Below are 27,048 nucleotides of genomic sequence, written 5' to 3'. Positions count from 1 at the left end.
CAGTAGGAAGGAACCGAGGTTTTGGGAGCTCTTCTACTTGTAATACTGGGAGCAGAATTAATGGCCTTGCTCTAATCAGTGCTCTGATCCCTCCTCTGCCCAGACACTGATTAGAAATAATATTTCACAAGCACTGTAGCAGCTGGGGAGAGCATCCTGTTCCAGGCTGGGAGGCTCCCTTTCTTAAGCACTTAGACTCTGTCTTTATCTCTCTCTATTCACAGTAGCTTTGCTCAGAAGTACTAATACATCATAGAAGCCCTAAGATAAGACAAGATCTAGGTAGTTTCTTACTTGGGTAACTGGCTAGTGAAAGTCAAATTCTCCCCCCACAGACTCATTCAGTGATACAGGAATCATTTTTTATTCTCCACCATCTAGGATTGATAATCTGCAAAAAAAAAAGATATCTTCATATTTCTTACTGTGTATATCATCAAGAGTAGTATGGCTTTGTCCCTAGAAAGGATAACCAGCATACAAAATTCAGTTAAAAGCACTGGGCTACCCCACCCAATTGACTTCATTACTTATTATGGTTAATTATGTTGTGCTTCAAAGCTTCTTCTATAGATTCAGCTTCAAAGCCATCTGCCTCTGCCTCTTACTGTAGTCGTATCAGCATTAATGGTTAGAAATCAGGCTTCATCTCTGCAAGTTCTCCTCACTAATGGACATACATGCCCTTTCACGGATTTGACTAATCACTAGAAGAGCCAGATTGGGTCATAATAATATTAATATTTTCATCTCAATTATTTTCTCTCTTCAAAGACTCAATTATCCAATTTGATTCAAGTTTATATGGTCAGAAGTACCCTAGCTCCATCAGAGATTTTAAAACAACAGTGATTAACTGCAAACCATTCAAAGGTTACAAAAGCTTGAGTATAACATTGAAAATCAGACTCACCTCCTCTGGTAAAGTCACATGGAGTTTAATAGGAAGGAAGTCAATTGTGTTCTATAGAAATAACTCTATAAACCTGTGGAATTTAATAGAATTTCATATCAGAAATTAATTCTTTACGGGCAAATTTGTGTTTTACAGGAAGCTATATGACTTTTCATAAGTGGAGGGCATTGCTCTTCTTTCAGAACTGCCATCAAACAGGATTCAGTCCCTACATCTGGTTGTCAAAAAGTACAGTCATATCAGAAGAATCTAACAGGTTTAAACAAAAGGATGAAGAAATACTGAATATACTCTCCTTTCCCTGAAATCACAACCTGGGAAGTACAAAGCAACCCTGAGCCTAAGAACATTTTCTTGGCAAAAAATGCCATTGGCTCTTAATATTATTCATTCTTACATTGATGCCACTTTCCTGTTCCTGGGTTCTAGGGTTCACAGGCCTGCTGACAGATTCTGTTATTGAGCATGCATGTGAATGGAGGCTCTTAACTGATTTTTTTCCCCTCCCTGTTATCTTCATGCTCCTAAATTTCGGGCATCTGGTCACATCATAGACTTGTAATCAGACTTGAAAATATTATCTGAATGTTACTTACATAAGCAGATTAGTACCAAGAATGCTGCCTCCAGAGACAGAAAAATTCCTACATTTTGATCAATCCAATACTCCCAAGGACAAGAAAAGTCATAAGTCTGTATAACTGGAGCTATATTAGAGAATCCCAGTTCCCATGGAGAAAAAAATATCACTTTCCCTGTCCTGCTCATTGACTTTTTTATGCATTTCACAGGACAATCGGGACTGCAACGTCACATTTTCTCTCTTTTCTTCCTAGCATATTTTAATAGTTTGCTTTGGTGTAGCATAGAAAAGCAAAGTTCAGCTTGTCTATCTTTTGGTTTACAGAGCTCAGGATTTTCACTGTCCCCTTTTTCATAACCTACAAACTTGTAATTTTGTTAACCTGTGCTTGGAGATAGCAACAATGAGAACATAACAACTTTTATGCATGAAGTTTAAGCTAGTAACACTTTGTATGTGTGCAGATCACACAGTGTATGGAACAAGGATACTTAAAGATAGTTTGAGTAATACAGAAACAATACAACCAACTTAAAAATAGCATATCTGGATGTGGATATGAGGAACTGGCATAGCTAATCAGTTCCCAGTTATTAGGACAGAAAACTGTGTATCATTACTAAATTGGCAAACTCATCTCTTGACAACAATTAGGCTGCTGATGTGCTGAGACCACTCCCTATCATGCTAATCAGCACTGTCTCTCTGTTTCCTTGTATTCCCCCATCTGTATTCATCTGTTGTCTCTTGTCTTATACTTGACTATAAGCTTTTTGGGGCAGAGACTGCCTTTGTTCTATATTTGTACAGCACCTAGCACAATGGGGTCCTGGTCTATGAATAGGGCCTGGTCTACACATAAGATTTAGGATGACCTTGCTCTGTCGTTCAGGGCTGCAAAAAATGTCAGCCTAGCTACAGCCTCTCAAGGAGATGGATAACCTGCATCAATGGAAAAAACCCTTCCATCAATGTAGGAAGCGTCTACATTACAATACCACAGCTGTGGTACTGTGCCGCTGTAGAAGCTGTAATGTAGACATACCCTAGGGCTCCTAGGCAGTGGGGAATACAAACAAACTTAATAATCCCTGACTGATGCATAAGCAAGTGTCGTGCTGTAAAGAGATGTCTCTTTCCCTACCAGCCTGAGATAGACAACCCTATGCAGCATGACCTTGTATGACTCAGAATGCCCAAGGCAGAGTTTCCTCTCTAGTCCCTTCCTTATAACTAGACCTTCAAGCCTGGGGTTCCTCACTATTCTTTCTCTGGGGCTGATCTGAGACTGGGGGTCCTAGTCAGAGGATCTCCCCTCATCATTAAGCTCCACTTCAACTGCCTAGTGCTGAGGGGAGTGAAGAGTTCACCCAAAGAAATGCAGATTCCCCAGAATATTTCTGTTTAAATTTGGGGCTAGGTTTGGGAGACCCAAATCACCAGGGAACTGTATAGATTCTAGAGAACTCCTGCTTGCTATGTTGCACTAAAAAGGTAAGCCCCACACACAGTCTTTTGGGCCAGAGGTTGTGAAGTCTTGAAAACCCAACAGGCCCTGGCTTTCCCTCGGGATTTCCAGGTTCCATATTCATATTTGATATCTAATTGGATTCAAACTGGAAATGAGGCCTGATATTTGTTTATTTGTTGGGAGGTAGCACCAAAATTTGAGATATATTCCTACTTAGACTTATGTACAAAACACAGCCCTCCAAAATATATATATCTATATATTTTTTGCTCCTACCGGTCAGATTTTTTAGATATGATGGCAGCAGCAGACCTGCTCTTATTCCTATCTGAAAACTATTTGAGTGCTGCAGAATATAACTGATACATTGAGCGTGGGGGGAAAATAATAGCAGTACTCTCTTTTAAAAGCTAATTATCTAATTCCCTGGTGGTTAGAGTTCAAGATCAGAGTACTCACTAATAATGTGGGTGGTCTGGGCTACTCTGTGGTGAAGCTGAAAGCTGAACTCAGTGTAAGGGAGTGGACTGCACAATGGGAGAAAGAAGAAAGGGTGAATTTATTATATTCTCCTTTGCATAGGTTAGAAATTGTTCATGGAAATACCAGTGGTGATAGAGTTGTTGGGAGAGCTAGAGAGCCTCATTTTCGTTTATTAAAGTAAGATACTTGACAATAAGTTGAAGCAAAAGGAAATGAATTTCCAAATTTGAAGTGGCCCTGAACAAACAAACAAAACCCCAGCTGCACAACAGCCCTGAATTTCAGGAAAAAAAATGATCTGGAGCTGAACTTTGTGGTGCATGCTGGCCCAACTCACTTTCAAAAATATGAGCCTATTATTATCCTGACACTTTGCTTTTAGTTTATATCCCTTCTCCCACCGTAAGCCTCTTTTTCCATAGACTGTAAACTTTTTTGGGAGAGAGATTTTGTCTTCCTTTGTATATGTACAAAGCGGAGCACAATGGCTCCCCTCCCCCCAATCCTGGTTGGGGTTTCAGTCACTACCACAGTGCAAACTTTTGGCCACAAGTTAAAATTCACCTCTGAGTAATAGAGTTGAAAAGCTCCACATCCTGTTACCTGTCTTCTGAACAAAAGATTTTCAGCCACTCTTGTAGTCAGGCTAGCTGTTTCTTTGTCAGAGAGAAGATATCTCCGCCTCCCCCCCCCATTACATTTCTGCACTCCGTGGACAAAATTATGCCCTAGTTATTGATGGGGATTGGGTCAGGTGCACTGCCAGAGTAGCAGTGTCTAAGGACTTTGGACCAAACTGTATGTGTCAATGGATAAAGCTCCATTAACATCAACAGAACTGTGCCTATTTACACCAGCAGATAGTTTGGCTCATTCTGCCTGTGAATGGTGTAACTCCTCCAGGGTGATTGGAGAAAGCAGATTGGGAATCCGCTCTTGCTACACTCTTGAGACAGTATGGCCAGCATCCCTTCTAGGGCAGCTGTTGAAGCAAAGAAGTCAGAGCCATGGCCCTAAACTCAGTTCCTTAACTCAGTCCCTTTGGGGCTGTCTGTGATGGATGACATTCTTTCCTGCATTCCCTCACTCTGTGCAGCCAGTGGATTGGTGTGCTTTGGTTGGGTGCACTAGAGAAGAAAGAGATCTTTCCATACTTTCTCCATCACAGGGTATGTCTACACTACACGGAAGTCATTCCTATTTTTACCCAGGCGCCCCCGGCCGACCTCACCTGAGGCCAGCCAGGAGCACTCACGGGCTGATGACAACGACGGATAGCAGTCATATTGTACCATCTGGCACCGGGGAAAGGAGGGGAGAGGATGCTGCTATTCATTGCCACAGCACCATGTCTACCAGCAGCATGCAGTAGACATAGGGTGACATATAAAAAAGTCAAGAAACGATTTTTTTCCCTTTTCTTTCATGGAGGGAAGGGGAGGTAAATTGACGACATATACCCTAAAACACCCCGGACAATGTGTTTGACCCTACAGGCATTGGGCGCTCAGCCAAGAATGCAAATACTTTTCAGAGACTGCGGGGACTGTGAGATAGCTGGAGTCCTCAGTACCCCCTCCCTCCTTCCATGACCGTCCATTTGATGCTTTGGCTTTCCTTTATGCTTGTCACATAGCACTGTGCTGTGGCCTCTGTCTATCATAGCCTGGAGATTTTTTCAAATGCTTTTTCATTTCGTCTTCTGTAACGGAGCTCTGATAGAACAGATTTGTCTCCCCATACAGCGATCAGATCCAGTATCGCCCGTATGGCCCATGCTGGAGCTCTTTTTGGATTTGGGACTGCATCACAACCCATGCTGATCAGAGCTCCACGCTGGGCAAACAGGAAATGAAATTCAAAAGTTCGGGGGGCCTTTCCTGTTTACCTGGCCAGTGCATCCGAGTTCGGATTGCTGTCCAGAGCAGTCACAATGGTGCACAGTGGGATACTGCCTGGAGGCCAATACCATCGATTTGCAGCTACACTAACCTTAATCCAATATGGTAATACCGATTTCAGCACTACTCCTCTTGTCGGGGAGGAGTACAGAAACCGGTTTAAAGAGCCCTTTATATCGATAGAAAGGGCCTTGTTGTGTGGACGGATGCAGCGTTAAATCGGTTTAACGCTGCTAAAATCGGTTTAAAGGCATAGTGTAGACCAGGCCTAATATACTCATGCAGGGCCAGGCATAATTTGGCCCCAAGACTTACCCTGCTTGGGACAAATTTAAGGTAAGAATTTTGTTTAGAAAAATAAATTAGTTTTTCATGAAATTCTTGGCAAAACATCCTCAGCCGTTTCCTATTTTCTTTAGATGATGCGAGTGAATTATTCTGAGTGATTATTGTGAGCAAGGAGACTTCCTTCCTCCATGCTTTAAACATTATTTGGACAGTACCAATTTCAAGGGCTCTGGAGTGTCTTATGATTGCACCGTTCAAGAGTTTCATTCCTTATTACTTTAGTTTTCACTTTATTAGGATTTGTTTGCCTGGACCAACTCACACGGCTTCTCTGAGCTCAGTTGTTAAAAAAATGATAGTTTTTCCTCACTGCATTTTTTTCTAATTTTGTTCAAAACAGCAATGCCAACAATATTGTTCAGTAACTTTTTCATTACATTTTTCTAATGCATCAGATCTGTTTAGTAACTTGGTAGTAGTATTATGCATTGCCAATAAAAGCTGCAGCTCACTGGCATTACACATCTTAATAGCTCCATTAAGCGGTTATATACAATGGACCAATTGACAGAGACAGCAGTGCCAACTGACAAAAGGTTCACAGTTCTTCGCAAACAACTCCTGTCTCAGACCTGACAAACTCACTATACCTAATTTACAGCTCTCATGAACGGATGCATGTGAGATCTGTACTGAAAGCTTGTAACTTATCAATACTCATAATCATTGTGAGATGTCAAGTATCAGAGGGAGTAGCCGTGTTAGTCTGGATCTGTAAAAGCAGCAAAGAGTCGGACATGCATCCGACGAAGTGGGTATTCACCCACGAAAGTTCATGCTCCAATACGTCTGTTAGTCTATAAGGTGTCACTTTGGACTCTTTGCATTGTGAGATGTGTATATGGATAATATTTAAGGAATGATATAACTATATTGACAATTGTGCCCTTATGGTCTTGGAGTGACACTGAGTCAACAGGGTATCATGTCACAGTAATGGTCCATTCAAGCAGGAGGGATCTTTTACACCTCCCTGGCTAGCTGATTATGTAATGTATTGCTCAGTTGTCTACCTTTGCACCAACCCAGAAGAGTAAATGGAAAACTGTTAAAGACAAATTATAAACATTGGACCCACTTGGAAATGAACAGGAATGATAGGACAGCCAGGGGATCACCCTGTCAGTTAATAAAGACAAAAAACTGGTTTGATATGTCATAGGTTGGAGAAAGATACTCTGCATCCATTCACTGAGGAGGTACCTTGATGAAAAGGGATGCTTCATGAAAGATTGGGTCCTAGCTTCTTAGGGCTAGCAAAAACTGCAAAAGATTGAACTATGGGGTGAGAATCTACTTTATTAGATAGGAAAGGTGACTATTAATAAATTTAGATTCTAGTTTGTATTTTATGATTTTGTTTCATATGTAACTATTTGTTTCCACCACGCACACCTGTTTCTATTTAAATTTATTTTCTTTCTTAAATAAATTTCCGTTTTGTTTTACTATAATTAAATTCAGGTGTCTGTGTGATACTGCAGTGGGCTAAGGTCAGATTGGTAAAATGGGGTACACTGCTCCTTTGGGAATGGAGGATCTGGGCTTTCTGTAAGTATCCCGTGATCAAGGCTGGATACCACGGGGGATACTCTGAAGGGACTCAGGGGCTGGGGTGTAACTATTGTCAAGTTGCAGGGCAAAGGCAGGGATGCTATAGCCCAGAGGAGAGTGCTTGGGTGACTGATGGGCTGGTTGTGCTAGGGAGATAACAGCCAGCTGGCATAGGCAAGCCTCCCTAGTGCTGGAGGCAAGTGGCAAAAAGGTGACTCAAGAAGCATCACAGCTCCATTAAGGGGTTATGTACAATGGGCCAATGTCGGATCTCATTTACATCCCTCTAAATCAGGAGTAGTTACTGTGGATCACAACGGTACAGAATTGATTCAAGGTATTCTTACTATGCAATACTATAATACACTGTCTTAGAGCCAGGCTGGATACATTAACTGTCCAAAGCCACGATCAAATTTGGTGAGTGCATCTTTTTAATGTCAAGCAGACCACAACTCCCAGAGGTGCACTGGTGGGAATTTATCACTACATAGCACACCAAATCCCCTGTTCTTTTTAATGGATGGAGGGGGAAGGATCGTAATAAGACACTGTGTGGATATGACAAAAAGAAACAAATTGGGACAATGAGAGCAAGGGGCTGAGGGAGAAAAACCTGACATTTCATAAAGAACCATAAGAGAAGTAAGATACAACTAAAGTGTGTAGCACTGATAGGCTCTTAGGTGGTTGAAGGCAATCAAAAATCATATTCAAGGTGTGAATCAATAGACCACTAGTGAACACCCATGTTGTGGCTTATTGCTGTAATGTCTCTGAAGGAACATGCAAAGATGTTCCTCCTCATATTCACTACTATGAATTAACACAATTTATCTTAATGGTGCTGAACAGACGGTATCGAGTTCAGGTATATTTTTCAGGTGCTTCCATTTAAGCCTATGTCACAAGGCTTCAAGAAGATCTCATATTTGCTGATACAGAACTCATTCTCTGTAGTAAAGCAAAAGGTATAGTAATTAAATTATTGTTTTAGTTTGGGAGGTGGTTAGAAAAAAATTATACAGTTGAAAACAAGGACACTAAATGCAAACACCATATTAAAGAAACATTAGAGGATGCTCTTAACAAAAAATAATAGAAATTAGAAATTGATGTGGATATACAATTAATTCATCTCTGCTGTGAGATTTCTCTAATACTTAGACACAATGGGATGGGTTAACAATACAAGGCAAACTCTTAACTCCATGCTGCCTTGTTTTGGTTTGGTTTTGTCAGTTTAATTCAGACTGTTAATGTTACTTTTTAAGAGAGTTGTAAAAAAAACAATGTGGATAGATTTCAAGAGACTCCTGCAAGCTAGACTTTATGAAATGGCAGAGAAGTACACTAGCAAACAGATCCACTTCAGCAGGATCTTCAACCAAGTTACTAAAACACAAATATTACTGGAACTAATGTGCACCACTATAGAATTTAGGCACATTTTAAATCTGTGTTGCATGCAAATACGTGTCTTCTTTAAAAATCCATAATTATGAAGCCCTGAATTAATTTCAGAATAATTTTAACAAAAATAGCTTGATTAAGGTGTAAGTGAAAATCTGAGCGTTCTAAAATAAGTGCTGTTGATAGTGCTTATATTTTCCCCCTTGCAGTTAAAGTTCTGCCTTGAAAGTACTCAAACTTCCAGAACAAAAGAACATAAAACACAAAGGATATAGAATTGAATAGGTATTTGCTTCCATAATAATGATTGTTTACAAGCAACTAATAAAGAAGTAAACAAGTAAAAGAACACTATTTAGAGAGAAAAAATTAAGCAGTCTACAGCAAGGAAATGTCAGAATTTAGGTTGCCTGCACAACCTTAATTCTGCCTCCTTGTGTGTTATGCATTTACAATTTTAATTGCATGATCCCATGTTATTTTTTCTACAGAACCTCTACCTCTACCCACAGGATAGATTGTGCTCAAGGAATGAGATATATTTTTTATCTTCATCATTCAATTAGTGTCCCTTGCATTATTTACTGCACACTATCCAAAGCCTGCAGTGAATAAAGAAATATTAATTTCCTTGCAGTCTTTTCTAGGGTGCTCATCACTGCAGTATCCAAGTGCATCCCAAAAATTTTAAAAAGTTATCTCCATTGTAGCATGTGAGCACTGCCCCCACTTTACAGATGAGGAGACTAAGACAAAGAGGCTTCTCTGAGCCTACACAGAACCAGAATTTGAACTCAGGACCACCTGACTCCCAACTCTATATTCATGCCCCGGACAATACTGCCTTATTATCAGAAGTACTGAGCTGTGATGGATATGGCACTTTCCTTCAATATCTTTGGGAAATATTATTGAATTAAGTTTAAATAGCTTTGGAGTCCATTGTATTAAATGCAAAATTTAAGTATTATTGTGGATGATCAAAGGACTGTACCGAACAATGTGGCAGACAAAAATGAATTTTTGGGACTCTGTGTGAGAAGTAGATTTCTTGAGAAAAATCTAGGGGGAGGTGAATGCAGATTCCCATCTCCATCCCCTGCCTCTGATTATGCAAAAACCCAGGCTTTTGAAATTATGCCCTGAGGAGAGGGTGACAGGCTGCTGATTACCCATTCCCAAGGTCAAAGGCCCAAACTGTATGAAGGAGTGACTCACAGATTCATTGGTGTTCTTATTCTGAGCTGAAGCTGTTGTGAACTTGTGACCCCAGAAAAAAACCTTCCTGGGGTCTGAAGGACTGACTGCTTCCACAGCCCTCGATGGAGGTGGTGGAGTGATTTCTGTTAAGCTTATTAGTGTGCATGTAGCTTTTTTTATTGTTTTAGTATCTTTTCTCTGTAATGCTTTCACTTTAAGAAATAAAAGTGGTTGCTTAGAAAGAGCTGTGTGGTAACTTCTACCTATGGGCATTTATGTTGTTTCTAGCCTCTGAGGAGAAAGCCAAGCAAGCCTGCTTAAGCAGTCAGACTTATTGGGGAAATTCAGTGCAGGCAGGGAACTGTGCAGCCTGCACAAACTCCAGTGAGGAGGGAGAGAGACGTGGGTCTCCCTGCAAGAGAGCTGACAGAGGAGGTGCCAGGAGCCTGGCCTAGGTGGGTACCCTTGTGAATCGCAAGGAAGAAAATACAGGTGCAATTGCACTGAACTGTGACATGAGCATCAAGAGCTCTCATTGGCATCAGTTGCAGCTGTAAGTGAAAATCAAACCATAGAGTTTCAAGGTACGTTCCCAGAAAATGAGGAACACACAGTCCACCTGTGAGAAGTTTAGCTTAAATGATTCACTGAGCATCATATAGGAAGACTATTGATGAGGCGCTTATAGAACTGAGTTCTCCTATATGGCATTTACTTGCATTTATTACAAGACCATCCCCACCCTCTAATTCTTCCTCAGTCCCCTACATATTCCCCATAGCCTTCTAATTTCTAGAGCAAATGTAGCACGGATTGTACAAACAGCCTCACTATTTAGGAAATCTTAAAGCATTCCCTGAGCACTGTCCATCATCTGCACTGAATGAAGCAGAAGGCCTGTGGAAAAAATAGACTAGTATGTGATCATGTCACTGAAGACTGTACCATAATGAATTTGCACAAGGGGGCCAAAGTAAGTGCGCATTGTGCAACACTGATTCTGTTATTTCCTAACATCTCAGTGCTTGACTTTGCAACCTAAATAATATTCTTTCAAAGTAGTTTTTTTTAAATGCTGCTTTTCCTAGAGTTTTGTTATAAAAAAAGGTAAAACCAAATTCCCATTACAGCTGCCTCCAACCCCATCATGTGAACCCTGATTTTTCAGCACTGCAACGTATCTTGAACTACAGAACTAAATTAGTTAGCAACAGGAGAAGACTTGTCTCATGGGAAAAAAGGTCACTGAAGACATGTGGGATCTGGAAGAATAGGAGAGTGTCAAGAAGAGCCCAGCCTGGCTCTCTCTCTCCGTCCCACTGGAAAGGCTACTTGTTTCTGGAGTTTCTAGTGCAGCATTTGCTACTGCTGCTGCTACTGTTGCTGGGGTCTAGCCTTAGATGCTGCCAAAACTTTGATCACAATGCAAGCAGCAGAAGGGAAGTGATGATTTTAAAAAGTTTAAATCTCAGCCAAACCTGAACAGAGTTTCGTGGCATGGACAAACTTAATTTTGGCATCTCTGAAGTTTTGAGTGCTTCCCTTTGCAATGCTAGTAGTTTTCTTCATAGTTTTTTTTGTGTGTAATATTCATATAGAATTGTCAGCCTAGAGGTAATTTTATATGGTGTAAATTAGCTTTTTCAGGGCTTTAAACAAGTGTTTGAGCAAAGTAGGTAAACATTTTGTTGTAAAATAGTTTGGCTGGCAATATAATCTTTTTGATGGTCTTTGCTTTCTGATATTTTAATAACCAAAACCAGGTAAAAATGGCTGCTATAATTTAGTTTGAAAAATAACCACTGATTGCACAGTAGTTACTTTATATAGCTTTTTAAACAAAGATGTGATAGAGCTGTGAAAATATTGATGTTTTAAGGATGTGAAGAAACATTCCATTGTGAAGCATTACACAGTAGTCACTGGTTACTATTTGGCGTGAGATGAGACTCAGTTATTTACAAACCTATTAAACTGTGAGTTGGAACAATGAAAAATGCTGATGACAAACTAAATGGGACAGCGTTAATGCATGTTAACAAAAAGATAAAATATAAAACATTTATTTTAAAACTTTTGCTGTTCTAACAAATTTACAAAGCGAAGCCTAATTAAGGTAGACATGCTGTCTGTAACATGGCACTGCTGTGCTTACAGTACTTTTTACAGTAACAAATATAGTTTGTACTGTAACTGACTGTTTTTAGACTCCCTAATGAAAAATCAGATGGGCAGCAGTTGGTAAGCACAAGACTAAGTTAAATATACTCTGGCTGTCTTAACTCAGAATTTCCTTGCTTTTGTGGATTTATGTTAACCCCCAATGTTATTTTAAATGGATTTTAGTGTTATTTTATCATTAATCTTATTATTATCCAAAAAACTAGCTGCAAATTAGTGCTATGAGGACCGGCAAGCATATTTGTACAGCTTGAAATGTTTAATTGCAAATATGTTGCTTTCTTATAGGAACAGACTGTCTTTAAATTCTATGCTTTCAAGAAATACTCATTTTTTTTGTGTGTTTTCTTTGGCTTTATGGATGCTACAGAGAAAAGAAAACAAGAATCAATAGTTTTACACTTGACACCTTCTATTACCACCAAATCTAAAATTTACTAAATAATCAATCACACTCACTAAGGGAGAGCAAAGGGCACCGAGCACTTTGCAGGACTGTATCTCTAGTCAGGATAGGGATTATTATAGAACTATTCTGATTTCTCATCTCTGGAATTATCCCCAGGTAGGTTCTGAAACAGCTGCTTTAGAAGCTTCTAAAGCAGTGGTTCCCAAACTTGTTCTGCTGCTTGTGTAGGGAAAGCCCCTGGCAGGCCGGGCCAGTTTGTGTACCTGCCACATCCGCAGGTTCGGCCGATCACAGCTCCCACTGGCCCGCTTCCAGCAGCTCGCATTGACCTGGAGCAGCAAACTGTGGCGACTGGGAGCTGCGATTGGCTGAACCTGCGGATGTGGCAGGTACACAAACCAGGCCGGCCTGCCAGGGGCTTTCCCTGCACAAGCGGCGGAACAAGTTTGGTAACCCCTGATCTAAAGTAAACTCACATCACAAGTTCTGCAAATCACACTATGAGGATCCAATGTGTTTTGACTGACAACATTGTGACCTCATTTTACCCATAATGAGAGGAATTTTTTTTACCTCTCAGCCAATGCTTTGCATTCCTTTGCTCTGTATTGTGAGATACAAAGTATTATAAGCCAAAGTAATATGTTATAAAACAGTTTCTTCTTCTATACAGAGGACATGTGGCAGTAACCAGTTACCCTGGCCTACGTCCTATAAACTAAAAGATCCTAGTTTGGCAACCAGGAGAATTATAACTTGGATACTTCAGAACATATTTTTGATCATTAAAATAAATAGGCAAATAATAATGCTTTGCGGTAAGTAGCTCTTTGTGTTTTCTATGTATTTATATGGTCTCTATTGCCATAGTATCAGAGTGCCTGCAACATTAATGAATTTATCCTTACACAACCCTCTGATGTAGGAAAGTATTATCCCCATTTTACAAATGGAGAAACTGAGGTAGAGAGAGATAAAGTAACTCCCCAAGATCACACAGAGAGTCAAGCAGAGCTAGTAACTGAATACCAATCACCTGAGTGAGTCCCAATTCAGTGATATAAAACCATAAGATCAACCTTCCTCTTTTGCTTCACTTATGCAGTGTAGGTGCTACAGTCCTGACCTATTGCTCACATTACTCAATTGCTGTGTTCATGTTTATTTCCCTAATCCTCCCACATGAACCAAATTTTAGCCCGCTACTCCCATCATCAAAGGCCTTAACAGCTTTCTTCCTTCCTGGTGCACATAACATGCATCTTCACTAGGAAAATACGTGAGGTGAACCTAGGGTCCACCACAACAGACTAACGTGTGAAAACAACAATTTGTTTTAGCCATTCTAGGATTTTACCTTGTATGAACTAACACCTAGGAAAGAAATATCTATTTTGTCAGTGCAGACGCACCTGTACCTCCCAGAACAGATCTCATTAGTGATTGCATCTAACTCAACACTCTCCTGTCATGGAAAACCCGCTCTGTCCAATGTCTCTTCCTAACAGAGTAAGCACTATGAGGCTGCTGCACCATTCCCAATCATAAAGCAAGCACATGTCCACCTAAGTTACATTAATGCCTATCATTTCTCTTCTACCACAAATAAGCACACTTTTGTAACTATTCTCATGCCTGTTCTGGTTTTCACTCCCAGTGTACAGTGCTGATAATTCATGAGAACAGCATATGCCAGCATTGCTCCAGTCTGCCTCACAGCAGGAAAACCTTACCGTTTCTGGCCATTACTGCAGCCTCATGACTCTGTTCAGTGTTCCTTTCTTCTTTCATTCTCTCTTAGGACTGGCTACACTGGTGCTTTACAGTGCTGCAATTTTCTTGCTCAGGAGTGTGAAAAAACACCCCCCCTGAGCACAGCAAGTTATAGCGCTGTAAAGCGCCAGTGTAAACAGTGCCCCGGCTGTAATCTAATCCCCTCGTGGAGGTGGAGTACCTGCAGCACTGGGAGACCTCTCTCCCAGCGCTGGCACATGACCACACTCGCACTTCAAAGCACTGCCATGGGAGCACTCCCACAGCAGCGCTTTGAAGTTTCGAGTGTAGCCACGGCCATAGGAGCACTTTTATAGGGCTAATCTTGGCACCTTTACTCAGGCCTTTAATTCTGCCTCCCCAAACTAAGAAATGTGACGTCTTATGGCTTAGTTTGAAAGCCTTGCAGACTGAGGCTGGCCTACATTACAAAGTTAGGTCGATGTAAGCCACCTTGTGTTGATCTAGTTGTGCACATGTCTACACTAAAATTTGTCTCCCACCTATGTAAGTGCCCCATTATACCAACATAGCAACACTACCTCCCCAAGTGATGTTGAGCCATGGTGAATATACTGAGGTTGATGCAGAGCAAGGGTAGATACTGCATGACCTATCTCGACCCTAACAGTCCTCCAGCAGCTGTCCCACAGTGCTTAACATTGACTGCTTTGGTCACAAATTTCCCCAGGAGTCATGTAGTCTGGAAGGTCCACGCCTAGCCTCCCTTAAAGACCTTTGAATTTTTGAAATGCCTTTTCCTGATTGCTCACTATGGTGAGCAGACCTAGCAGTGTTCCATTGTTGTGTATAACTGCCTAGCTAACCATACTGGCTACACACTCCAGATACGCTCCAACTTGGAGTAGACAGGAGATATTGGATCTCCTGGGCCTGTGGGGAGAAGAGGCTGTGCAAACACGGCTACAGTCCGGCTGAAGAGATGTTGACATCTACAAACAGATTGCACTCAGGATGCAGAAGGGGATGGTGTGATAAGGACCAGCAGCAGTGCCACGTGAAAGTCAAGGTGGCTCGGTGGGCCAGAAGGCCAGGGAGGCTAACAGTCGATCCAGTGCTGAGCCGCAGACCTGTGCTTTTACAAAGAGCTGCATGCCGTACTTGGTGGGGACCCCACCACTCTCCAGTCCACTATCAATACCTCTGAGGAGCCTGAGTCACAAGCCCTTGGTGTGAACAGCGAGGAGGATGTGGAGGAAGAAGATGGAGGATGGGCGATGGAGGGGTCCAGTTGTACAGGAAGCCAGGACCTGTTTCAGACTCGACTGCAGTCCACTCAGTCCTGGAAGTTGAGTACTGATGAGCTTGATGTTAGGGAAATATCTGTGGGTAAGCGTGAAAATTTATTGTCCATTATATTGATGGTACTCTGAGCTAAACAGTACACAGCTATTAACTTTTAATTAATTTACTTGTACTAGAAGAGGTAGCAGTACAACAAACAGAGGTAGGCTTGTTATCTGCTTTGCATTTCCTTGCAGAATTAGGCAAGTGGAACCAGGCAGACCAGTTAGTTTATGTGCACAGGGATGTCCCTTGAATCCTCTTGAGAGATTTCAACGAAATTTTCATGGAGGTTCACTGCAGTCCTCTCCTGGAGGTTTCTAGGGGTGGCAGCCTTGTTTCTTCCTTGGCGGTAGGACATTTTCCCACACCAGTCAGTGACAACTTTGGCAAGCACCATTGTAGTGCACAGACTAGTAGCATATGGGCCCAGGTGGCTTCAGGACACCAGCAGCAGCTGTGATTTCTCTGCCTTTATTACCCGCAGGAGTGAGATCAGCTAAAATCACCACCGCCTGTGAAAAACAGTGTTAGTATCCAGTGCCATTGCCCCCTACTCATAGTTTATGTGACTGAGCAAATCCCTCCTCATTTCCCTCACCTCTGGTAGACCATGCTCACCATGGCTGGTGCAGTGAGTGGCGCCGTGCACAGGAACTCCCAAGCAAAAATGTCAATGAACAGGTCTTGTTTAAAATTTTAGGAGAGCAAGGGAGGGGAGTTCTGAATCTAAATTCACTTTCCGTTATGACTATACTGACAGTGGTACCCCTGTGTGTTTTATCTGCAGCAGCTGCTTTTATGGCCTTGAAGGGTCCCCCCTTTACTCCCATGGAATGCCTGAGCCAGACAAGGAGAAAGACAAGGATTTGGGATGAGATGTTCATGAAATCCAGCAAGCCAGTACTGCAGCAAACTGTGAACACAGAACCTGGAAGGTAAACGTTGCAGACAGCCTGGAGAAGGACAGGAGTCCTGATGTACTTAGCAACCAGGCTCCAAATTGGATAGAAGTAGCCCTGAGTTTCTGCTGCCCTAGCTGAAACTAGGTTAGAAGGGCCCTCATATATGGTGACAGACGTTGAGGTTTTTAGCAGGGATGTGCACTATTAAATAGGAACTTTAGAGATTTCACAACAGTACAAAGAAAAGAGGCCCAGTGCACTTTCTCTATGTCCCAACTAGGATGACGAGACGTCCCAATAAAATTGGGACCATCCCAATATTTAACTGTTTGTCCCGCGTCCCAACCGATCTTTGGTCGGGACGCACTTTGTCCCAATATTTGCTGCAACAGATCATGTTCATCTATGTGTTTGATAATTCTGTTCTTTATTATAGTTTCTACCAATTTGCCTGGTATTTAAGTTAGGCTTTCCAGCTTCTAATTGCCGGGATCACATCTGGAGCCTTCTTTAAAAGTCAGTGTTACATTAGCTATCCTTTTTTTTTTTCCTCTCTCTCTCCTGTTCAGCCGGCAGCACTTGGCTTTTTTTCTTTTTTTCTCTCACCTGCTCAGCCGGCACAAGCCGACCTCCCCTGCTGGATCCGGAAAGGGTTATACTGGCTGCTCGGCTGGAAGTGATGCCGTGGCCAGTGGGGAGCCGCCGGTTTCCCCACCCCACTCGTAGGACTTTGCCAAGAGCCTTGTGCACCATGGGGGGGCCCCAGAGGGCAGGGCTGGCTGGGATCCAGTGGCTTCCGGGCGGGGCACAGGGCCATAGCAGAGCCCCATGGTAACATTGGGGGGAGGGATAGCTCAGTGGCTTGAGCATTGGCCTGCTAAACCCAGGGTTGTGAGTTCAATCCTTGAGGAGGCCACTTAGGGATCTGGGGCAAAATCAGCACTTGGTCCTCCTAGTGAAGGCAGGGGGCTGGAGTTGATGACCATTCAAGGTCCCTTCCAGCTCTATGAGAAAGGTATATCTCAAATTATTATTATTATGTCACCAGCGCCACAGGGCATGAGGCCACGGCAGAGCCCCGGGGCAGTGAATAGCAGGGAGCTCTGGGGGGTGGACCCCGGAGAAGCCCTGTGGGAACCACATGTCCACTTCATGGCAGGGACAGCTCTGGATGGGCTGCCTGAGGGCCAGGCATTGGGCTGAGCCAGTGAAGGCAGAACAGAGAGAGGTCTCGGGCCAAGCTGCTAGGACAGGTACGGGGGAGGCCGAAGCAAACTGGGCATCCAGCCAGTGCCTGTGGCCCCAAAGAACCCCCAGCTGTGCAGCCTGCGGGTGGGGGAGGTTTGCTACTCCTGGGGTAGGATGTTTGGCAGGGGAGGCAGCAGGCTCCGCTTGAGGGTACTCAGAAGAGAAGTTTTGAGATTTTTTTCCTCTCCTGCTCCGCTGGCAGCACTCAGCTTTTTTTTTTTTTTTTTGCAAGCCCACACCTCTCCTGATATTTTCTTCATCTTCATCTGGTCACCTACGTCCCAACTGGAGGCAAAGAATATTAATAAAATCAAATGATATGCCATAGAGGAAGTCACGAGAGCTCTACCTCCATGCTATTATAAAACATAACATGTGAACCAGCTTAAATTAGTTCTTCTACATTGAAGATGAAGAGAGTGAGTAGCAACTTTTTTAATGGCCAATTGTCATAAACAGATAGCTAAAGGTTAATGTTTTCTTTTACTGTAAAGGGTTAACAAAGGAACCAAACACCTGACAAGAAGACCAATCAGGAACCCGATTTTTCAAAACTTAAGGAGGGAATTTGGGGGTGTTTGGTCTTGGGTCTTTGTCTGTCTGTGCTCCTCAGCTATGAAGGGTCTATTCCAGTCCTTCTAAATCTTCTGTTTCCCAGTTGTAAGTACAAAGTTAGCAAAGTATAGTCTTTAAAATTGTTTTGCTGTATTGCATCTGTGTATGTGTATTGCTATAGTACTTAATTGTATTGTTTTTGGTAAGGCTGTTTATCCCTTTTCTATTGTTTATTCATTTTCTATAAGTGAACACCCTGTAGAGCTTACATCTAGATTACAGAGAAACTGTTATTCTATTCTTTCTCTTTTTATTAAAAGTTTTGCTTTTAAGACCTGTTGATTTTTTGTTTCTAGTTGCCCCACCAGAAAAATTGGTGGAAGAAAAGGAAAGACAGGCGGGGAGGGGGAAACTACTCTCTGTGTAACTCTCCTAGTGTCCCAGGGCGGGAAGAAGCTACGGGGGAAGAGAGAGAGAGAACGTTTCTGATTCCTTGTCTTTGGTTTGTCTCTTTGTGGAAGAAGAGGAGACATGCTTTCCTTGGTATTGTGATGTAAGAGTTCGCATCAGTAACTCTCAGGTTAGCCAGAGAGGACATTCCTAGGTGGGAGAAGAGGTGGGGGAATGTTTATTTCCCTTTGTTGGTAAGTCTCAGAGCCTCTGAGTCTTGGGGTCCCCCAAGGAAGGTTTTAGGGAGACCAGAGGGAGCCAAAACCCTGGAATTTTTGGCTGGTGGCAGCGATATCAAATCTAAGCTGGTAATTAAGCTTAGAGGAGTTTATGCTAGCTTCTCAGGTTATGAACGCTAAGGTTCAAATCTGAGTAGGAAAGCTACGACACAACTGACTAATCCAGAAACCCAAACTCAGAACATGAGTGCCCCAGTCTGTTCTAGCCTATTTTGAATGTCCATAGGTTCATCTGGAAAATAACAGTCCAGCCTGACTCCTCCATTGAATCTTTCTTAATATCCAGTATTTAGTTATGGTAGTGACATTTCCTTAGGCAGTCAGAAAAAGTTGCCTTTTAAAATTCTTTTTATTATAGAATATGTCCTGCTGAGAATGGAATTCTTGGAATGTTTTACACAGAAAGAGTCTATAGATCACAAAACATGCCTAACACCTTTAAAGATATACTTGCAAACTGAGTCAGATTTCAAAGACACTTTGAATATGTTACAGCTGTTTTCTATTCCCTAACTGTCTAATCAGGTTTCAGTTGAGGAACAATTACTAAATACCTTCCCCTATCATTGCTAAGAGGAGCTATGATATAAGCATAGGACTGGGAGCCAGGAACTCCTGAGCTCAAATCCTAACTTTGTCACTGACCTGCTATGTGGCTTTGGTCAAATCACTGTACCTCTGTTTTCCCCAATGAGAAGATAACTAAATATTTACCTCTCTCCTGCTTCAGGATGTTGTGAAGATTAATCAATCAATCAATCATAGAATCATAGGACTGGAAGGGATCTCAAGAGGTCATCTAGTCCAGTCCCCTACACTCACTTACAATGTTCATATAATACTTCAAAGATGAAATGATATAAGTGCTTAGTATTATTAATTGAGCGCCTCTGTCAAATAAATGGTTTTCATACTCAGACCAAGCATGGAAAGTGTTAGTCTGAAATTATTATTTTTACTAAAGCAATAACAGCTTGAAAACAAAAACAACAGGGAGTCGTTGTGTCACCTTAGAGACTAACACATTTATTTGGGCATAAGCTTTCCTGGGCTAGAACCCTCTTTGTCAGATGCATGGAGTGGAAAATACAGGAGCAGATATAAATACATGAAAAGTTGTGAGTTACCTTACCAAGTGTGAGGTCAGTCTAACAAGACAATTCAATTGACAGCAGGATACCAGGGGAGGAAAAATAACTTTCGAAGTGGTAATGAGAGTGGCCCATTTCAAACAGTTGACCAGAAGATCTGAGTAACAGTAGGGGGAAATTAGTATTGAGAAAATTAGGTTTAGGTTTTGTAATGACCCAACCACTCCCAGTCTGTATTCAGGCCTAATTTGATGGTGTCCAGTTTGAAAACAGGAATTTTGTATAGAATCTGTATCATCACTGGTGAAATACTACTAACTCTAACCTATTTGAATGGTTGTGTGTCACTACTTATCCCCAGTAAGGACTTTAGATACAAACGCATTTGTTTGTACAAGTACCATAGACTGAAAGTCTGCTCTTTGTTGTTTTATTTGTACTCTCCTGGAGTCTCCTTTCTTCTTGTTTTTAGCAGCAGGGCTCGTTCCAGTGCAGCTGCCAGCCTAGGATTCCTCGTGTTTCTAACTTTCACTTGATCTGTTTTTCATTTCACTGTAAATTGGTTTAAATTAGACTTTTCTGGTGCTGTACTTTAGGTTGGGCATTGCTCCAGTCAGACAACAGATTTTGTCAGATAGTGCTGGTTGAGGTATTTCTGGTTTTTTGGGTGGGTATTTTTGTCTGTTTGTTTTTTTAATTCCAATTCTCATTTTAAACAGAACTATTACAAAGATTAGGCAAAACTTAGGCCACTTACAATGAAGTTATTCATACAAAAGACAACTACTATGAGAAGATGGCCATATTATCATTATCCTTACCAAAAAATGAGTAGTTCTACCATTCACTCAGTATCCAATTGTGCTAGGCAGGGCAGCTGAGACAATTTCCTCTAGTACTAAGTAGTAAGTGATCAATTACATTGTGGCAGAGTCAGTGGGTTACATTGTCCAACTATTCATTTATTGATAGGTTTTGATTTGTAAAATATTTTTATTCAGCACTTTACAATCCACTCTAACAGTAACAACAGAGCCAAGGGTCACACACAGAGACACAGTTAAGAGTCAAAGTTAAGTATTTAAATCCGGGCTTATGCTTTATGAACAACAGATGACAGTCAACGTTTTATTCAGTGGCATCCAACATATGTGCTCTAAAAAATAATTCAACTAGTTTCCCTTTTCAGGCCAAGCCTAGAAGCTCAGTTAAACCATTTCAGTTTGATGAGCTTCAGATTTTTCTTGAAAGGTGAGGGACAATCTCTAACATTATTCATGATCTTTTCTAGAGGCAGACAAGTGTTGATTCTATTAGCCCCATGGAAGAAACCTTTGCACCAGTAGTACATAATGAAAATTCTAGCTATTGTGAGAACAATGACTAAGAATGTTTTCTCTTATTTACTCAGGTAATGCGAAAACAGGCTGCTCAGAAACAAAGCTGTAGTTGTAACATACTCTGTAGAGTGGCAGATTAGCCACTGTATAAATGGGACCTGCACCCAAGGTCCCCTGCCAATTGGGGGGCCCTGGAAAAATGGGTCCCCCCACCCCCCCGACCTGCTCTGCCTGCCTGGCACCCTTGCTGGGGAGTTGTGGAAGCCCCCACACCCGACCCTGCTCCCCAGCAGGAATGCCAGGCGGGAGGGTGGGGCAAATCCCACACCCTGACCCCATTTCCCTGTCAGGAGCGCTAGGCAGAAGGGGAAGGGAGAAGAGGGGAGGGGTCCCCACTTGCTCTGGCCCAGGGCCCCACAAAAAGGTAATCCACCTCTGACTCTGTACTTCTGGTAAATCTTCTAAGAACCTTGCAACTTTCTTTCAGAAAAACAGTTCCCAATTTCTGTCTTACCATATATCATAATTAACATTCCTTTTATGTAGCCTGTTGCTATAGAAATGGAATAAAATTAAATAGAACAAATCAGTGTCTTGTATTAATTGAAGGTTCTTTTCTTACCATCATCAACCCCAAAAGGCTCAAAAATCTTGAGACAGTATCTGCCAAAATCATGGGATTTTAAAAAATATATATATATATTTTCTGCCTTCTGATTTTTGAACTGGCCCCACCCATTTTCTGTGTGTTCTTGACCATTGGTGTTGCTCACTCTCACAAACTTGAGTATGGTGATTTTAACAAGAGCTCTCAGTCCTACATCTGCCCTCAGGGCTGGATTTAGAGGCAGGCAACCCAGGCGATCGCATGGAGTCCAGGCTTGGAGCGCTCAGGATGCTGTTTTTGGTGTTAGTGACAAAAAGGGAAAATAGAATCCTAGCATGCAAATTTATCATCTTATATGACAGGGATAAATCATGCATACAAATCATGCCAAGTCATGAAATGGGCTACAAGAGCAATAAAAATAGGATATTAAAGCACTCATTGTTTCATGTTCTCTGTGTATATATATATCTTCCTACTGTATTTTCCACTGCATGCATCTGATTAAGTGGGCTGTAGCCCACAAAAGCTTATACTCAAATAAATTTGTTAGTCTCTAACATGCCACAAGTGCTCGTGTTCTTTTCTCAGTTTAGGGTTGCTAACCCTCCAGGACTGGCCTGGAGTCTCCCTGAATTGGAATCGATCTCCCAGTGACTATTGAAAGCAATCCAGGATATTTTAAGAAAATGAGAGGAAGTCATGTTGGGGAAAATATCTCCTGGAATAGCTTCAGTCTGAGCTGGCAACCCTATCTCAGTTTAAGGCAGCAGAAAGAAACTATTTGGGGGTCAAGGGGCTGTAACTTGGGAACCCCTCAGTCAAATGACTCCAAATTTGGATCACTATTACAAGTCCCTTTTCCCCCAGGAGGCACACCAAGTTTCAAAACAATCCAAGTCAGCATTTGGATTTTAAACCACAAGAGTTGAGCTTTTAAAGCGTATAAAATGGCAGGAATGGAAATTCTTGGACCTCTAGCCATTTTTCTATACTGGCACATGTGCATAGCAAAAATGTACATTTTCTTAAATACCAGTCTCAGTTTGGGTCCCCCAGAGATTTAGTGGGTGCCATGCATTACCCTGAGATTCAGATCTTTCTGACCTGCATCACATTAATAGTTTGATCTCTAGCTCTGAGAAAAACAAAAACAAAAAACACGACCTAAAATTTTTTTTCAGGATTTTTGTCTTATACTTCTAGCTCAAACGATCCCAAACTTGGGTCACTAACCCTACTCTGCACTCTTCAGAGGCATGCTGAATTTCAAAGAAATCCAACTAAGCACATCAACTTTAGGGGACTCAGAAAGGTCACCTTTAAACAGAAGTCCTGACACTATAATATTGGCTGAACTCAACTGAGGTTTGTTTGGATACAACAAGGCAATAAAGAGAAGAATGGCTCAAGGTAGCCACCTACCCTCAAACACTTAACAACTCTGTCAAGGGCAATGCCAGAATTATTAGCTTTGATGACTGTCTCAGTGCTGGCCAGCCTCCGAAACTGGTTTAACCAGGAATGACCAAGGCAAACAAAGAAGGAGGGCAGGTTTTGAGAGATACAGTCTCTCAGTGGGAGGGAGAGCAAAGAGGAAGCGGACTGAGACATGGGAACCCACTAAGCCTATCTAGGTCACGATCTGGGGATAGTATGACTTTAGGTAAGATAGCCACACTTGTAGATTGCTTGTTGTTTTAAGATAATTTTTCTCTAAACATTTGTTCCTATTGCTAAATAAAAACACTTTTGTTTTAAGATGGCTGTTTGGTCACCCTGTATATATGTTAGTGGTCAGAGGATAGCAGGTCCCTGAATCCAGTCAGATCTGTAGAGTAAAGTGACTGGCACAAACGGGGTGCTATTCCCAGGGCCCAGGCGAAGAGTAGTAGGAAGTGCAAAATTCCCCCTTGAGACAGGTGAGAGGATGAGGCCTGACACATGAGCGGATGCCCTCAGAGATACCAGAAGGGAGACGGAGATATAACCAGCCTCAGAAGCGTTTGCTCCCTCCCTATGCAAAGGAGCTCATAGAAGAAATGTAACAGACTGAGGCTGTAGCTGAGCCTGAGCTGCAGAAATAACATGGCGATGTGGCTCTTGTGATATAGTGCTCAGTGCAGGTGGCCATGGCCACCTCCAATATTTTGTGGATCCCAGAGGCTTTCTGGGGGTTGCAGTAAAACCCATGTCCTGTTTCAGTGAGGAAATGAAACACACACGCGCACACACACACACCACTTGTCTCAGTGGACCACTTGGGGGAACAAAACTCTATGAGGAAATCTTGTGGAGATTTCCTCCCCTCTAGCACCTCTTGTAAGTTTTCCCACAGAAGGGGGTGATCATGCCTGGAGTAAGGGCCTCAGGAGTTTGCTCTTTGTTTGCTTGCAAATATCCCTTTATTTATCTTCTGGATACTCAGAATTAGCCCTTTCCCTAACTTGACTTTTACCACCCCCTCCAGACCAGTATATTTGTCCAATACAAGAAGGTGGTATAAATAAGAGATCTTCTTTTTCAGATGCTCTATATTTGATACTCAAACAGATTAAACTCCAATTCTATTAAAGAATCAGTATGTCATTTTTCTAATAACAATATTGATATTATTTATTCTCTGTACTCACAGAGTGCTAAAAGTGGAAATGGAGAATATGATCCTGGAAAGATACAACTCATCTTGTTCAGTTTGTTTCTAAAAAGTGACAGAATATGTGGCCTGTGGCCTGTGGCAAAGGGGAGAATAAAACCCTACACCAGTAGATAATGCTGAAGGGTCTCTGGAATAAGGTGATGAGAACATAAGCCAGCAAAATTTACCAATTTGTCTTGGTTCAAATGTTGTAAGACACACTGATACTACTATGCCAAGCATACTATACATATCTAGACAGGCTAACAGACAGTCTAGAGTCCAGAGATGCTGGAACAATTTGTGTAGCGAGGGTGCTGAGAGTCATTGAACCAAACGGTAAAGCCTGTATATAATGGAAACCACTTCAAGCCAGGGAGGTGCAGCAGCATCCGCAGCACCCAAAGTCCCTAATGCTAAAGTCTAAAGAATGGAAACAACTTAGAGCAGACTGCTGACGTTTAAGGATTTTTTTTGCCAAGTAACAAACACTGCACAGTGAGCACTGTCCTTTGTCAGCAGCATTAGCTCATTTCTAGTTATCATAGAACCCTCTTGGGCTCCTATGGGTTGTGCAATTTACATGGCGTATTAAAAATGCAGAGACTTTTTCCCTGAAGCCACGTCACCAGCAACTGGAGGTGAGCAGCCCAAAAATAATATTTGAGAGCAAGTGCTGCCAATCCACCACTCTCATGTGGAAGAAGTTACAACACCAAACAGCTCTGGGCAGTCTTTGTCTCCCGGTGCTGCCTGCTTGCATTTTTCATGGTTCATTTTAGTCTGATGTGATGTACTCTGCTATTTGCCAGGCTGTTGCAGAGCTTTGCTTTGATTAGCATATTTACGCATGTTGTTGCTGGGCTGTATATAATTCAGCTTCCTCCCACCCCTCTTTCAGAAAAGGTTATTCCGCTTCTTTTACTGTTGCTGTCAACTTTTTTTTGCTTGTTTTAACTCCATCAAATTTTTTTGCATATTCTTTCTGTTCCCTTCCCTTCCCCATGTGTCAGTCATTCCTGATAGGGAGTTTCCTTTTGTTTTCATCATTTCCATATAGTACCATCAAGTGAAGACAAAATTCTTCCTATATTCAGGAAAACATTTTGTCTTCATTGTCTTGATGTGTTCCACTAGCTAGATCTATTTTTACTCTATGTTCTAACACTACCCTCCATTAGAAGTGTCTTCTAGGCCCAGGGCATAGGTCATTTGGTAAAGGGAGCACTCTTGGCCTCCAGGATAAACTGTCACTGCCTCTGTCAAATGCCCTATAAGGCCTGGGTTTCTTATTTGACTCTGTCCCACAATACTGTAGGAGAGCTAGAATGACTGACCACCTGAATGAAACATTAGATTGAAGTCCCTTCAGCTGGTCTCTGGTAACTGGCCAGATGGACATTAATGATGCTATGGTACCTTTTGAAAAGAGGAAGGAATACACCCATTGACCTCTCCAACACCCACTCTTCCAGTAGAGCAGGTCCTGAGAAATGGGGACGGCTGCTAAGTGAGGAGGCAACTGTGCTGCTGGAATTCATATCCTTTGAATCAGAGTCAGTCATCGGAGTTGTAGCTTTCTGCTAGGGTGACCAGATATCCTGATATTAGGATCTTTGTTTTATATACACAACTATATCTCCCCTACCTCCTCCCTAAAAAAAAAAAAAAAAAGTGTCCCTATTTTTCACACTTGCTATCTGCTCACCCTACTTTCTGCAGACTAAATTGTTTATACAGATGTTAGGTGGAAGTAGCTGCATTAATCAAGGCCTATGGATAGATGCACTGAAGAGACCCTCTACTGTGGGTGCTCCCGTAGCAAGAGAGTATTATAGCCTACTATTAAAATAAGGTGAGCATTGACAATTGGTAGGCTGCAATAAGGAAGGCAATCAACGCATATGAAACAGAAGAAGTCAGTCAGAACATCCAGACCAACCCTATCTCATCTATTAAGCCCTGGTGCTCTATTCCTGAAGCCTGCAACCCAACCTCACTATCATCAGATAACTCAAAAATGCCTGCAATCAAGTGATTTGAGCTGACAACTTTCCTAAAGTGATTCAAGTTCAATCTAATGGGGATCTCTTAATTGTGATATGACCAGTGCTGGCCCAGTTCTAACAAACCCCATCAAACCTACAGTTCTGGTAAATCCAACACCTTTTAAAAGGAACAATTCTACCAAATTCAGCACGAGAAAATAAACCAGTTTTATTGCATAAGAAACACCAAGAAAAGCAATTTTCACCTCCTATACTGCACCTATGGAAGCTCTGAAAACACAACATAAGTTCATGACCTTCAGTGTATAACTGATGAGTGATTTATGGGATATTTGTGTAACAGTACCATGCATCATCTTATCTTGATAAATCACTGAGAGTTTCATTATTGACATCAGCTGGAGTGAGAGGAGACCCATTTTGTTTTTC

Source organism: Chelonoidis abingdonii, chromosome 5, assembly GCF_003597395.2.
Source record: "Chelonoidis abingdonii isolate Lonesome George chromosome 5, CheloAbing_2.0, whole genome shotgun sequence".
NCBI classification, from domain to species: domain Eukaryota; kingdom Metazoa; phylum Chordata; order Testudines; family Testudinidae; genus Chelonoidis; species Chelonoidis abingdonii.
This window is presented reverse-complemented; position numbering follows the sequence as displayed.